The sequence below is a fragment of the Triturus cristatus genome, chromosome 5_2 (genome assembly GCF_964204655.1).
Source record: "Triturus cristatus chromosome 5_2, aTriCri1.1, whole genome shotgun sequence".
Lineage (NCBI taxonomy): Eukaryota > Metazoa > Chordata > Amphibia > Caudata > Salamandridae > Triturus > Triturus cristatus.
In genome coordinates, this window is record NC_140588.1 from 907,310,887 (window position 1) to 907,327,469 (window position 16,583).

At 44.6% G+C, this 16,583-nt stretch overlaps 1 protein-coding gene across 12 annotated transcripts in view; it reads left to right on the top strand.

The window, feature by feature from the left end:
- The window catches only part of LOC146829409 (transcriptional regulator Kaiso-like), a 326,544-nt gene that overhangs the window by 72,994 nt on the left and 236,967 nt on the right, over positions 1 to 16,583 (top strand). For 3 of the 12 annotated variants that reach the window (XM_085608093.1, XM_085608084.1, XM_085608088.1), the window contains exon 2: positions 16,360 to 16,433. The exons of 7 other annotated variants lie outside the window; for them this stretch is intronic. The gene's annotated coding sequence lies outside the window, so the exon portion shown is untranslated. Of the gene's footprint in view, positions 1 to 16,327; positions 16,434 to 16,583 lie in introns of all 12 variants that reach the window. 2 more of the 12 variants (XM_085608085.1, XM_085608090.1) reach the window with 1 other exon arrangement.

A 16,583-nucleotide genomic window follows, 5' to 3' on the forward strand; every position in this document is an offset into this window, starting at 1 on the left:
ACCCCCTTTACCTAGCAGCCAGTGGTCCGTGCGGAAGCTCGGATCGTCATGTCGCCCAAACACCCAGCTGTTGATAGCCGTCAGCTGCGCGGCTTGATATTATCGGCGCAAATCCGGCAGACCTATTCCCCCATCGTACCATCCCATAGTTAGCTTGGCCATTGCAATCCGTGGCGGTTTTTATTGTCCCATAGCAGTTCACGCACCGCGGCATCGATCTGTGAGAAGTAGGAGTTGGGAACCGGAAAGGGCGCGTTCTGCAACGCATACAAAAAGCGGGGTAGTGCGAGCATCTTAAATAGGGACGCCCTCCCCAACACTGTGAGAGGAAGGGTTTTCCAATGTGTCACGTCCGCGCGAAATCGCTGCAATACCCCCAGAAGATTCCTCTCCAAGAACACCTGAGCGTCTGTGGTGATAAATATCCCAAGGTAGAGGAACCCCTGAAGGGCCATCGGGATAGAGTAGCCTCTGGGACTTAGGGGAGGTTCACCCCAGAGGGGATACATCTGGGATTTAGACCAGTTTATTTGGTATCCTGAATACGCTCCAAAGATGTGGAAGATGTGGAGTACCCGACGAAGTGACGGAGCGGGGGAAGCTAGGTATAACAAGATATCGTCGGCATGTAGCGATATGCGGTCCTCGTGTCCATCCGTCCACCTCAGGCCTCTGATCTCGGGGTCCCCCCTTATCCACACCGCCAATGGCTCGAGAACCAATGCAAAGAGTAGGGGCGATAATGGGCAGCCCTGCCTGGTGCCGCGCCCGAGGGGGAAGGAGGAGGATCGATAGTTGTTCACCACAACGTATGCCCTAGGTTGCGCATATAACAACCGAATCCATCCCTTAAATTTTGGTCCGAATCCCATCCGATCTAGAACGGCAAATAGGTATTCCCATGCCACGGTGTCAAATGCCATATTTGCGTCAAGTGCCAACAGTATGGCCTCTTCTTCAAGGGTATGTACCCGTCCAATAGCCCCATTAACCCAACGCCGATTACGGGCAGTGTTCCGCCCAGGCATAAACCTTGACTGGTCGGGGTGGATCAAGTCCGGCAGAAAGGGGAGCAGTCGGTTAGCCTAAACCTTGGCCAAGATCTTTGCCTCAATGGCGATCAGAGAAGTAGGCCTGTATGACTGACATTCATCCGCAGGCTTCCCGGGCTTGTGGATAACCACGATGGCGGCTTCTCGAATATCCTCCGGCAACAGGGCCAGCTCGCGGCTTTCGTTGTAGAGGCCGAGCAGGTGGGGCGTCAGAATTGAGGCCATCGACTTTAAGTAGTTCCACCGGGATGCCGTTGGGGCCAGCGGCTTTCCCGGACCGGACCTCTAGTATGGCCTTATGGACCTCCTATGTGGACAACTCAGCCTCCAGTGCACCACTGTCCTGTTCGGACAGGCCCTCAACCTCGATGGTCGTCAGGTCGGCCGCCCAGGCCGCCTGGGAGGCCTCCGGCGCTGTATAGACTGTTGTATAGTGGCGAGCGAACGTTTCCGCGATCTCTCGTGGGTCTGTGACCTGGGTACTACCGACCCCCCGGGGCGCACGCACCCAGCGCAAAGCCTGTTCCTTCCGCTCCAACCAGGCCAAAAGCTTCCCAGTACGCTCCCCCTGCTCATAAATTCTGTGTCTGCTGGCCAACAGCCTTCTACTGGCTTCCTCAACTAACAGCTGTTTGTATTCTTGCTGTTTTATATTCAGTAGGTGTTGTATGTCCACACCCGGCTCAACGGAGTTCCCTCCCTCGAGCTGTTGGACGTCCGCCTCCAACTCCTTCGCCCTCCTACGGCGTTCCTCCCGGAGGCCAGCCATTACCGACAGCGCCCTTCCCTTGATTAGCGCTCCATACGCTCCCCACAGAGTAACAGGCGAAGTTACCGAGCCGGTATTCTCAGCGAAATAATATTCCGTATCTGCCCGCAGAGCGACCCTGATCTCTGGGACCTTAAATGCCCATGATGGTATCCGAATGGGACCCGGCTGTGCCGGGTGTCGCAACCCCAGGACCGCCCCCACCGGGGAGTGATCCGAAATACCACGCGCCAGACACCTTATGTCCGAAAAGTCCGGGGCATGTTGCGCATGTGTAAGTAGGTAGTCCAGTCTTGATTGACTCCCGTGGACCCCCGATTGAAAGGTGAAGTGTGTGTCCCTAACGTGTTTCCACCTCCAGACATCCACTAAACCCAGGGCCTCGGCGAAGCCCCGCAGACGGGAACCACTAGCCGGGTCCGGTCTGGGGGGGGGATCTGTCCACCAATCCATCCATAGCCAAGTTGAAATCGCCCCCTACCACTAGGGTCCCGATTGGGAGGTCCAGGAGCAGTTTCGCTACGTCTGACAGTGTCGCGCCTTGCAGTCCCGGTGGAGCATAAACCGAAACTAAGTTGAGAACTCTACCCTCCCAAGTACCCGTGCAGGCCACAAATCGCCCCAATTGATCAGTCCAGGTTCTGTGGAGTATGAAGGGACAGGATTTTCTCAGGAGTATGCCCACCCCTCTGGACCCAGAGGTGAAGCCAGAGTGTGCCAACATGCGGTACCCCCTCCTGTCCAAAGCCCTACACGAGTTACCATACAGCTGGATCTCTTGGAGGAGCGCCAAATCTAGCCCTTGGCGATGGACCCATTGCAACACCACCCCCCACTTTATCCTGTCCCCCAATCCGTTGATGTTCCAGGTCACCAGACTAAGTCCCTTCCCTGCTGCCATAGTTGTCTAGTCGTGACTGGTCTGCCCGCCCCGGGGGCGCTTGGTGGCCGACCCCTACCCGAGAAGTGGGCTGCTTGTCAACCGGACTCCCCCTGGTAACATGTATCCATGGAATGGTTTCCGCTGTCAACTGAACGAAACCAAAACTTATGTTACATCTGACTTTACCGTCTATACTTTCCTCTGACCCCCCTCACCCTCCCTCCCCCCCCAAACTAAGCGAACTCCCCTGAAACACAAACAGTGAAAACAAGCCCCCCTCCCTGCTTCCCTGCATTGCGGACTTAAAACTGCCCACCCCCACCAACCTGCAGATTGCCTGTCGCCCCCCCCATATAAAACTCAAGGGAACGTAGATAACCCCACCGCCTGTGTGGTCAATGATCAGATGCGACCTCCGTCTCCCCCGCCCGACCCGCGTGATTGCAATCCCATTCCAGCCCACTGACCTCACCTCCGGTATACTTGTACCAATATTTCCATTCAGAGTTTTGAGCCAGTACCGACCCCTGTCCTCAAAGAGCAGTTCAGTTCTTCTCCGCCGGGCAACCCGTGTTTCCCAACAAACATGGTGGGCCCTGGGGGACCGTCCCCACAAGTCAGTGATGAGTATGCTCCCCCCGGAGACCATGGGCCACCCCCACGCAGCCCCGGATAAAAAGGTACCTTTTGGCTGAGTCACTCAGCACCACTGTCCCCATTTCCTGCGACCCTATGGCATCTTGGGCTAGGTATGCAAAAATCTTTTCCAACCTCACCCGGCACCCGATTGGCACCCTTCCTCCTGTTCCTGGTGGGTCGGGTCAGGATGTGCCCTGGGGCGCCGGTGTTGGCGCCAGTCCTCCTCCGAGTCAGCCGCCGAGGGCGTCTTATGCTTGTTCTTCTCCACTTTGCGCCATCCCTCCAACCAGTCCCAAGCCTCCTCCGGACGGGTGAAGAACCACGATTCGCCTCCACTCGCAGTTTCGCCGGGAACATCATTGCGTACTTGAATTCCTGCTCTCTAAGCGCCTTCTTAACCTCGAGAAAACTGCGTCGCTGCTTCTGGACTCGCAGCGTAAAGTCCGGGAAGAACCTGATTTGACTGTTCTCCAACTTGAGTGGTGGGGCCGCCCTCGCCGTCTGCAGTATGACTTCCCTGTCGCGAAAGTTGAATTCCCTAGCTAACAACGGCCTCGGCGGGGCCCCCGGCTTCATCCGGCCCCCAGGTACACGGTGAGCTCTCTCGATGGTGAAGCACTTGGAGAGCCCTCGGGGTTGCAGATGATTGAGGACCAGGTCCTCAACAAACCGGACCGCCGCTGGCTCCTCCGCCCGCTCCGGGACCCCAATTATGCGATTGTTATTTCTGCGCATTCGCCCTTCATAATCGTCCAACTGCAGGGCCAATGCCTCTTGGGTCGAACTGAGTATCCTGACCTGCTCCCTAAGCTGGGCCGTGTCAGCGGTTAGATCTTTGGCGGTGCTCTCCACCGTCTCCATTCTCTCGGTCAATTTCTTCATGTTCTCTCGGATCAGTGTCACCTCTGTTGCCACCGTGTCTATTTTCACCTCCAAGGAGGTCCTGACCCCTACAATTGCTTCCAGCAGCTCCCTGTTGGAAGGCTCCGGGGTATTGCCCGGTGGCACCGACACTCGTTTGCCCTCCGTCTGCTGTTTCTGCCATGCAAATTTTTCCAATTTCGCCTGGGCCGCCGTCTTGTTCAACCTGCCAGAAGCCATGGTTCCGCGTCCAAGTGCCACTTCCGAGGTCAAAGCACCCCCGCTAATCGCCGCCGCCTGCCGTGGAATTTACCACTCGGCCTGTCGGTTTTCGCGGGAGGCTCCCCTCACCTGGGCGAGTGCTGGCTGGCCTGACCCTCTATCTCCTTCTGGTGATCCTAACTGCGGCCACAAGCCTGAGGGAACACGGCCCCCGCCTCCACCGATGTCTCCTCACGTCCCCTACTGCGGACCGCGCCGCATCTGTTGCTGCGTAGGCTCGGCGGCCAGCACACAGACCCGGGGGCCTGCACTCCGCTGTCTTCGGTGTCTAGGGCCGGACGCCGAAGGGGTCCTCCAAAGCTGCAAAGTTCCACTCCCGGTCCACTATTCCTCCTCACAGGGCACTTCACCGCCCGCCTGCCTATATTCGGTGTACACACCGCTCCAGGGCCCCCAGCAGTTCTTACCCGGCTGTCGATCAGCGAAGGGCCGGGCGTCTCCCCTCCTTCGGCCTCCGTCTCATGAAGCCCACACGCACCCCAGGTAGGCTGCCCCTACCGAAGGTTTTCACCCCACCCGGGGCCGAGATCTCCTCGATTGGCACTTCTCTCGGGGTCCGACTGCTCCAGGCCTCAGACGCCCGCACCATTCAGTGCCACGTCCGCCGGTCCGTTTGTCGTGGGGTCCGAACCCCGACCACCAATGGGGCTAACTGGTCTCCAACTCTTAGGGGCCTTCAGTCGCCACCTCCTGCCACCATGAGGGGGGCGAAACACCCTTCGGGCTCGGCTTCAACTCCTCGTACTCGCCCACGCCGGACCAGGCCGCATCCCCAAGCTCGCGTACTGCACCAGCCGAGTCCCGCGGCACCTAGTCCGGCTGGGGGATTCCAGACGCCAGGGCCATCGGAGCTCCGTCCGCCGACCAGCTCCGATCGTCGTCAAACTTGGCCAGGGGGTCCGCGGGCTCCCCCGCAGCAGGATAGCACCTTCGGGGCGGAGGGGCAGCCAGAGAAAGAGAGGTAATGACGGATGTTGCGGGAGTGACGCATCGGAGTAAGACCTCCGAGCGGCCATTCCCGTTGGCGGGTAGCCACGCCCCCCGAGAGACAGAATTTTAATAAAAACAAAAGTTCTTGGTTACTCCCAGACCTAAATAGGGGCCCAGTTTTTAAAGACAAAATCATAAACTTGCACCCATGGTATCTGTCCTTGCATTAATGAAGATTTACGGCTTTCACGAGTTCACAAGACTTCAGGAAATCGTGCTTCTAGAAAATATTTCTGAACTGCATTTTAGCAATAGCAAATATGCATGTGTAGATTTGCTCATGCTAAAATCAGTTGAGCTGTAACAAGTTCACTTTTCCACCAACCACTTTTTCCCCCAACCCTAGAAGAAGTATTACTACTGCCATTGTCAGGAGTACATTTCTAGCTTTTTCTCTGTGTGTGAAAATATTAGGAACAAGCTGATTAAAACCTATAAAATATTCATGTTAGTAGGTTTGCACAGACTCAAAAGGGCATTCCAATCCCAGGGAACTATTGCTTACCGATACCTTCAGCCCCAGTATGTATATCTGGAGAAAGGTGGCAAACTAAGGGACTGCTAGTATCCAAACCCTAATATGGTATGGGCTCTGGCATAATCAGAGAGGCTGTTATCAGAGGTCCTATATTATGTGATTTCTGCCCTAATTTGTCACCACACTACATGGCACCAAAGGGACAAGTGGATTTTGTTACAGGACAAGTAGATTTATAAAGCAACCTATCCCATGGACAAGTAGATTTTATTAAATTCCACACCCCTGCTTTAAGGTTGTTGTCTTGACATCAATTGTTTACCTTTCTTGATATCAGCATGTTATTAGTTTGTGAGCACAATCAGAATCTGGTATGAAAAGAAAACGTGATGATAAAGAAAAATATCCAAGGATTATATCTATCTTAGGGGAGTATTACAAATATATCAAATCACACAAGTTGTTTAACATTTTTGTTTAAACCTAGAAACAACAATAACCTACAAGTTCCTGAATTATAAATGGCATTTGATCATCATAAATCATGTTGAGAGAGTGAAATCCTTCCAGAGTGTAATGTGCACTTGATTACCATTGTTGGGAGTGGGGGTAGCAAGACCGAACTGTAGTGATGAAGCAACTTGGCTGCCCTCTCTCTACTATATCTAATTTTATTTCACACAGCCTTATGTTGCACATTCTGCCCTGTTCCTGCCCATTCTGCTTTTTTCTGTTCCACATTCCACCCCATTGATGACATCTTGACTTTATTTCACCCACTGCACCTTCCCCTCTATACCAGTTTCACCCCACCCTTTGTCTCTTTCTACCTTTCTTTAGGTCTGTGCCTGGGTAGATCAAATAGTTCACTTTTCTGTTGTATTCTGGTATGTGTCGTTCTGAATTCGTCCTTGAAAGAGGACTGCAAGTAACAGAATGCAAACAATAAAACCTCTAGGACCGACCGAGCTATTCGAGAATAGACCTACTGTCCGCTTTTCTCCATTTCTTTTACCCACATATTTACTGTTTGTGTCCCTTTTGCCTGTCCCAACCATTTACATTGTTACTGCGTGCCCATTCTTTCACTGTCTCCATTTCACAGCTCAACTCATTATTCTACTTGCTTTCATTCTTCTCCCAGCAAACAGTTCACCTATTTGTCCTTTTGCCCAGGGCAGAACTGAAATACTCGGGTGGCTGGGTTTGGTTGCTTGTATTAACCATCCTCCTCTTTTCTGATATTGCTTCCTGTGCCTGTTGCTACTGACCTTAATTTCCCTTATTTAGAACGTTTTATGACCCTTTGGAAAACAGGCAGTCTAGCACAGAAAATACTGCTTTAAAAAATATTAAAATAGTTGTCATGAAAGACTTGAATAGTTTAATTTAAAATAGGTAAAAAAGAAATCTGTAGCAGCACAATAATTGCACACTTCATTACAGGGAGTGGTGACAAGTGAGATTAGACCTGAGACAAGGGGACGCCTCTCTATAAGATGCTTAAATGTTAACCAAAATTGATGTCTGCACAATATAGTGCTTTTCTCAATAAACAAGTCATAACACTTTTACGGGGTTTCAGTATCTTACATTGCACAACTGCTCACCAAGTTAAAACAAAAAGAAAAAAAGTATTCTTAATCACATAGGTGAACGTTATTACATTTACCAATGCTTGTTTGAAAACAATTCTTCAAGTAAACATTCCATTCCTCCTATGGCATAGTGAAAATCCACCTAAATCAAAACTGCGGTTTGTGTTAGCATTCCCATTATCGTATAGATAGAAGTGGATAGTGGACACCCTAATTTTATCTTCCCATTCAAATACTGGCCTTCCCTATTTAGTATTCCATACATGCCAACGTTTTAGAAGAGAAAAGTGAGAGATTTAAAAAAATGTTTTTACAATAATAGGGAGAATGTATTTACCTCATTGACTTCTATTGAAGCAGAAGCAATTTCAGGCACAAGACAGCCAAAAGTCAGTCATTTTTGTTGGCTTAAAGAATTTGGAGTCTCGCGCCTGAATCTGGTCTGTTGACATGCATGCTGTTCTGTTCAGTGATAATGGCGATTCCTGCATTGTATCCAAAACTCTTATTCGCCTGAAATACTGTTGACATCTGGCTCTACCACTCTTCAGTTTTAGGTCTCTTTGAAGACTACTGTCATTAAGTTGAGGACCTTTAGTGTGTATGCACTCTAGCAGACAGGGTTCTTCTGAGTGACTTTGCTTTATAATGGCTGCCACTGGAGCTGTTAGCAGCTTTGAGATAAAACTGGTCTAGTCACTTGTCGGCAGATCTATCCCAGTCAAAAGGGAGACTGATTTGATTTGATATCCTAGTGTTGGTTAATACATCAAATAAATGCTATTAGCTGTGCTGGTGCTGTACAGAAAATTAATTATACTGAGGGTAACCTTGATGTGTACCTCTCTTTAAAGGGAAAAGGGTGGTATTCACTAATTGAAGAAGTGATTGAAGATAAGTGCAGGATCAAACGTAGACTATTACATAGTTTGGAATTGCATCTTCAAGTGTGATTTAAGATGGTTAGTCCTCTGGACCCTCTCTGCCTTAACAACTGAATCCCAGGTTGGCATGCTGTATAACTGTTATTAGCAAATAGTCTGTCTAAAAGAAAACTAACATAGCCCTGGTATACTACTGGATGTATCTTGGAAGTAAGCAATTTGTCTTAAATTTCTGTTTATAGCTTGCAGACCTTGTTGATAAGGAAACACGGACATATATTGGGTGCCATCTTCATCTTTGAAAAGTCCCAGCATTAGGTCAGACCTTTGAGCAGAGAGGTTCGGTTTTGTGTCAGTCACAATTTGATACACCTTAGTTTCTGACATTAGGACACATTTTATTTTCTCTGAATTCCTGTAACCAAAATGTCCTGCTGATAGTAAATAGACAGCTGTACACTTGCTCCCTCTTACAAAGGTGGCATCTAGAATTAACATAAAAATAGGGCTGGATAGCTGCCCTTGAAATAATTGTTGCTAAGAAAATGCGAAGGAAAGAGGAGATTTTTGTAATGAATCGACACAATCTTAAAACTTGTATCACTTGGGCTTATTATACCTTTTTGTAGTTCACTCACTGGCTCCGACTCCCAACGGTAATGTGCGTCTATCTGAATTTTTATGTTGACAATTAACTTATGCCCATGTTTTCATGCACATTGACTAATTATTTTTGGTGGCCTTTGGTTTCACTCCATATCTTCTGTTCATATTTGCACAATGATTACCGTAGGAGGCATTCTCTTGCCTAAATTGTTAAGCAGTATGCTCCATTTTTTTGAAACTTTTTCATTAACCTGTATGAAGGTCAGTGATTGTTCATTAAGGAATAATTTGATCGTATAAGCGCTAAGATCTGTGACTTATAAAATGTTTACTCATTGAACAAATTGTCAATTGGACAGGTTTTGTCATTGAGGAACACTGTAAATAAGTCTATACAGTTGCAAATTAATTTTTGAAGAACATGAGTGGAATCGGTGTTACATACTGCAGAAAAGCCGGCAGTCTGAAGATTTATCTCCGTGAAGTTCTAAAAGAATTAAGACATTCTAATCAAGTTTATTATTTTAAAACTAGCTTTTGTGAGAAATGGAATTAGTTTCCTTTAATTTCACCTGTCTTCTCCTTAAATATTTGTGTTGGGACTATTGCAACGTTTTTAAAATTAACAAATACTTTCCCTGAATTTATGAAACATCTATTTTTGTTAGCTTGTATATCTTTCAGTTTACACTTGTTGATATATAGTGTTTCTGTTTGCACAGATCCTTGTAAATTTCGTTTAATTTGGTTTCAATGGAAACACACAATTTGTCTCAACTTTGTTATAAGACCTCTGAAGGTAATTTATGATTGAAGTTCATCATTTGTAACTCATTTTATAATAGTTTTAGACAAATGAATTTGCTTCTGTAGGAAGTTTGTAATTGCATGTGAACCCTTCTGAATAATCTGGGAGGACAGTAATAATATAGTGAGACCTGAGTCGTGGTGAAGGCTTTCTTTCAGGTTTTGTGAAACAGTGGTGTTGCCAACCTATATTTATTCCTGATATCTGAATTCTTTCCAGTGTGTTGATAAAATGTATATGTGGATGTGAAATGTTAAAATAACAATCTTCCTGTTTTCAGCACATTATGATATATTTTTTCTTTGTTATAACTCCTTTATTTAAGTTATTTTGTTGGTTTGAATACTTAAAAAAAAAAATGATAAAATAAGAGAAACAATATCTTTGCCTCGCTGTTTGCTTTGGCAGCAGTTGGGTTTATTTTGTCCTGCAAACAGCACAGCAAAATAATTTGACGAGGATTGTTGCTGACAAAGGCTCTACCTCTAAGTATCAGTGTATAATGCTAAAATACATAAAATTGAGGACCGTTTATGCAGGTGGCCTCTCAAATGTCTATGGAACCTAATCACGTGCCAGAAACTTGCTACTTTAAGCAAAAGAAATCTAATGAGCCTGTGGTAGGATCTTCTCTCTGAGGAAGTGTGAGGTATTCAGGTCTACAGTACTGAGCTCCTTAGTGTACTAAAATCCTGCTTCCAGTTGCTAGGTTTGAAAGTAAGGTTATGCTATGCAGAATGTGCAAATGTACAATCTTAAATAACATGGCTTCTGGTGCTACTAGACCCAATAAATTTAGCAAGCTAATGAATGCCTAAAATCAGTAAGAAACGACCTCTAAGTATAGATGCCCACTTTGTCATATGTGTAAAGCAGCATTACTGTAATACATAGGAATATATTAATGTATAGGAATACGTGATTGTTTGAATAGCAGCTTAATGAATCTTTAAATAGCTGAAAGACTATTAAAATAGTCTGGCTTCTAAGTAGCAGAGGCTGAGATCATAGCCACATACTGTTAGAGGCAATAATAGTATTGCTCATCTAAGCGTATGCAGATTATTGTAGCCTGCACTGTGAACATAAATTGATTTGAGAGTGCGTCAATAAATCCTTGCCCAGTAAGACCCCCAGAGATTTTACCTTTCTAGAAGGGAGAGCACTTAAACTATTACACCGGTTGTCACAATGCTCTGTATTCTGGACTAAAAACGAATTTCAGTCTCAATTGCTTTGAGCTTTAAACCGTTTTGCACCATCTACATTTGATCAGCTTGACAGTAGTTATGCAACTTTCTGGTCGAGACGGAAGGGAAGCAGAGTGTCATCTGCATAGGCCGAAGCCATGTGCAGTCAAACAATATCCGCTTCTAAAAGTGAAAACGTCATTAATATATATAATTATTGAAACTAGCAAAGAGCCCTGTGAGAGACACTGAATGGAAGCAGACTCCTGTGACAAAGCCATTTATGTTTACCTCCTAGGTTCTGCCTTCTGGGAAGCATTTGAATCACTCAAGGATTGTGCCTGTACGTCTTGCCTTTAAATCAGTTTATCAGGATATTCTGATTAAATGTATCACTGGCGGGTAGAGTCCCCATTGTAGAGCAGAACCTAAATTGGCAAGTGTCCAGAATATTATTGTTTTCAAGAAAATAGGAGCGTTGTCCTCTAATTTTCTCAAGGACTGGGATGATAGTAATGTCATCTGGATCCAAGTTGTGTTTCTTTTGAAAGGTGGTTTATAATTAGGGCTCCCGGTTTTATGGTATTTATTTTTATGCCATGTCCGTCTGTATTTATCCATATCTATTTTTGGGCCATTTTATCTGTATTTATCCATATTTATTTTGTGTTTTAGGTATCCATGAAGTTGTAAAACTGTATATTTCCATATTTATTTAACTGATGGGCGCGCACTCATACTTTGATGTCTGTCATGTTTTAGCTATTTAAGCTGACAAATATGACATAACAATACATCCAATGGTAAATACTAGCATTATACCATAAATGTATGTTGACATATGCCGTTATTTAGAGAAATGTCATCCTTTTTTTTTAATTTCCCATGATCTGCTCAGCTGCTGGCCTATATTCATAAAAGACAGCACAGAGTCACTTAAAAGGACAATTTTCTGTATTTATTCACTTTTAAAAATAAATGCAGACAGAAAACACATTGTTTTCTGTCTGTATTTAACTGTAAAAACGGAAAACAGGGAGCCCTATTTATTTTAATGCTCTTTTTTTCCAACATTGAGCTGCTGTGCCTGTTGTCAAGGATCTCACTTTGGCTGCAGCAGGCGCAATCCGTTATGGTGACTTTATTTGTTACTCTCAGTTCTAACATCTATGCATAATAAACCCCGACTGAGAACACTTCCAAAGGCACTGTAGTGTGTTTAGTTCTACAATGTTACATTATGTCATTGGCATTTGTATTGCACACATTCTGCCATTGGTATTCCAGCGATTTTCTAATTGTTTCATAGAATAATATATAGAAACTTCATACAGAAGAGTACAGAGGACATTTTTACAGTGTTACTGTATGTAGGTACGTAGCATATACTACTGCAGGCAGGTCTGTATTTATGCCCGCACCGAACTGTGGGTTTATCCCATGGATGGGTTCATCCCATTGATAAAGGTGTCTGTGTTTCTTGCAGCGTCTGCTTGTTTCATTGTATCCACCCAGCCGTCTTTGAAAATCTCTGCTGAATGCAATGTCATTAGGCTGGTGCTCTCTGTATCCTGCCAGTTTATTGCCCATCTCTGGGTGCTTCTCAGAATTTGGTATGTCATGTTGTGAGTAGTGCTTATTTTTCAGTTTTCTCATATCTGTTTTATTGTGCTTGACTGTTGAAAAGATTACTGCTCCTTAATCGGTATATTGCCTACCTTGTTGGGGACCATCTTATTTTCGGGTCCAATGTGTGGCCTAAAACTGCTGGCCTCAATACAAAAAGCAGCAATAAGTCATGTACATGAATTTATTATCAAGGTTTTTCCTTGCAAAAGCTGTGCACTTACTGGGGTTGCCCAATGTTCCAAAATGATTGCTGGCACAGGGAACAAGTGGAGTCTGCTCATTGTTCATTCCTATTTGCATTTACTGTTGATCTACATGGCTGCTTCTTTGAGTTGGTTTTCTGTATGTCGCAATATGTTATGAACACATTTTCAAATTTCCCGGGTGTTACTCTTTCTGGAGTGCAGAGGTTTTGTGCTGTATACAGTAAGAATCCATTTGCTTTCCTCCACGATACTATCTATCATTCATTGGCTGCCTGACAAACTAGTTCGAAATTATGTCTCTGCTGGTGGCATTCCTATTTCAGTTTCCGGAGCGGTTACGGCTGTGCCTTGGCAATCCATTTAATCCATGGGGATCCTTCAGAAGTACATGTTTAATACCAACCATTTCAATTATAACTTGCCTGACATTAGTTGGTTGTATAATGTAAAGTACCTAACAAACTGATGTAACTATCTGAATATTTATAATTTCAGTCGCTACATCTTAATCAGCGTGTTGACTGTTACATATAACTGCGAAATTGCGAACTCCTGTTGAAGGTGGAATAGGAAGTGCACTTAATTAACTGTGTCTCTGTTTTCATCTTTAATATTTAAATATGTTTTGGGTTTTCTGTTGCTGGATGTTTAATCTACATCCGATAAAGCCCCCAGAACATGGATAATCTGGAGATGCTTTCTGGTGCTCATGGCCTCCTCAAACGCTGTCTCGATTTGTTGCAATTAGAAAAAAGTAATATCACTATACCTTTGATTTTTTTTCAGATGTCATGTTAATTTTCATTTAACTGACTTTCTTAACTAGCCCAGATTACTAAACTGTGCCTTTGATCACGCCACGTCCACTTTTACTTGTCTGTCTATTGGCTAGAGATACAGAGGACCTAAAAAAAAATTCTCTCTTCATGGTTGAACCTTTTACGAGTAGACTCTGCTTCTATGACGTTTGCGTTGTTTTTTCCATACCCTTTAAGATACAAGTGGGCAAGTCTGTCCAGACACATGGAGATTGCCCAAGAGGTACATAATATCCTAATATGCAAGGTGCAAGAGCGGAGTGAAATTATTGTGGTTACGTGGGGGCCTTTGTTCTTTGCTGAATTCCCTGTTTAGGGAAGCTGTAGGACTGTTTGCGTAGTATGGAATCTGGTAAGTACAGGAATGTTGCCTCTGCTGGATAGGTTGTACACATGCCTCCTTTGAGATTTCAATTTTAATTAGCATTCGGTCATTCAGCTGCACAGTTGAGGGGTAATTTGGCAATGTTACAATAAAAAGGAACCCTCTTCTCGTTGTGAAGTCTAATGAAAAATAAGAGTAACAGAGGCCGTGAGAGGTTATTTTTCTGCTTTCGGAGTTCCATTGTTTTTCTGCATCTTCTTTGTGGCTTATTCAGACATATCAGAAAGGTGAAATGCAAGCCATCCATTTGAAACTTCTGATGTAAGACATGTATATCATTTTGATGGTTGCACCATGCGTGACAGAAACATGATATGGTCTGTGACGAGGACGCCATGGATCTGTGGGCTGTTTCCATTGGTGCTGTAATTCTGCTCTTTCAAGAATATTTGACTTTGCAGCTGGGCAACGGCATCCTTCCTGTGCGTTAGACTTGGTGTTAGCGTGACAAAAATGCAATCTTTTCAATGAATGAGATGGTGGTTACATGGATGCATTATTCAATTGGATTGGAGCAACTATCATCCATGCATGTTTGATGTAAGACTTGAGAAGACTAGAAAAGCGTGTTGTCTGCCTGGTACTTCTTCAACCAAGGGAAGTTGTTGTGAACTGGCTAAGTATAACCTTTATGTTAACTTGATGAGCAAATTCAGTTAGCTGTGAAAGGATTTAAATTACATTCTTATGATTGTGTAATAAAACAGTGGGTAATTGGGCTGACCAAATATGTAACCAGACCCAGCATCTGATATATTCCCTTCTTTCCTCCACAGATTTCTCAAAAATCTGTTGGTACAATAGTCGTTAAAATTGCTTTTGCTCTATGAGCTTAGAAAAGAATTTTGTAAAGAAGCTGCATATTTGCTTTGCCAATTGTTGCTATTTGACCCAATTGTGTTAGAAAGCTGACCTAAGGGTTTTGAAACTGCAAAATGATATTGTTAATAGATTTGGTGTTCAAATTACTTTTCACCTTTCATGTAGATAATTAAAGGGAAAGTTTGTGGCTGCTGCTGTTTCAGTAATCCAGTCCTATAATTTATTACATTTGTGCACCCTGACATGTAGATTTTGTTACTTGATCACCACAGAGGTCAATTTTTTTCTTCTATGGTTAAGTTGTGTGCGTTAGGAATTCAGTCCTCAGATCGGGGGCTAGTGGCAAATGTCTGTATTGACATTTGACTTTTTTATGAGCAATACTCATTTTGGAAGAACCCCCAAAACGTAACAGTTGTCACTTAAATTGAACACGCGACCAATGAATTGGGTGAGAAGTGCTTTCTTTAAATGCCATTGTTGTGCTCATCATTTGACTTTAAACGTGTACCTTTTTTAATTCATGGTCACCCTTACTTAGGGGTTGTCATCAAAGTATGTACATGGTAATCTAACAATTGGGAATAAATGAAATGTGAAACTTCAGAATCGTTTGACATCCAGTGGGACAAGGACACATGCTCGGGCAATTCCCGACAACATTATCCAAATATTCTTCAAGTTCATCCTCCCAAGAATTCACTTTCGATGATAATTTTTAAATAACATGGAAATGATTACTGGAGCTTGCTTTGCATCATGAGTTGCAAAATTTGTCAAGGATGACTTGAAGGGAACTCCTGAAACAACAACAATGTACGTTATATAATTCACATACCTCAGTGGACGCAAACTAGAAGTTTCTAACTTAAAATAAATGTCACCACCAAATCAGCCATCTGATAATGATCATATTCACCTTATTGGACAAAACTGTTAAGAAAAAAACAAAATGGAATGAAAAGCCTATGGTCTGATATAACTAGTTACATAGCAGATTTCAGTACACCTGCATACCAATGCGATCGAGATACAGATTTGGAGTGTGCCGTCTAAAGCGATGAATGAGGATCAAAACCACCACAGCACACTGAATTGGGTGTATTGGGAAAATCTAATTCAGTGTCTCCAAAAGGGTGAACATTGCAAGTTGGATGATTCCACATAGCACAGCTGGGCAAGAGATCCGACATATATCTTGCAAACGTGGGTGTATTGAATTAACAGTGCCAATACTAACAGCATAAGGTGACATCCTACACTGGTATGATATATGCAAGGCTTGCATCTTGGGTGCCCTGCCTGTCCAGATATTTAATCAGAAACTGTAATAATTTTGACGTTATAACTGTTCTGGTCAATTGATGTTTATTGCATACAAATGCAGTCACATTATTTTTCTACGTGAATTCTTTTCCGAATCCTAGCCAGAATGCGTCAGCTTGCTCTTATCTCTCAGACAGCCGTTCGATGCCTGTGGAACTGATCATCGCATTCAGCCTTGCTCTCCAGGACACTTTTGCAGTTTCATAGGTGAGCAGACAGGCCTTTTGCTATTTATACATATGTTGTATACATTGTATATCTGTCTGTATATGTGCATGCCACTACTTAAAGGCCTCCCCTCCTCGTTATTCCCAAGTCTCCCCCATCCCCTTGTAGTTCTAGTAGTTACATGTTTAT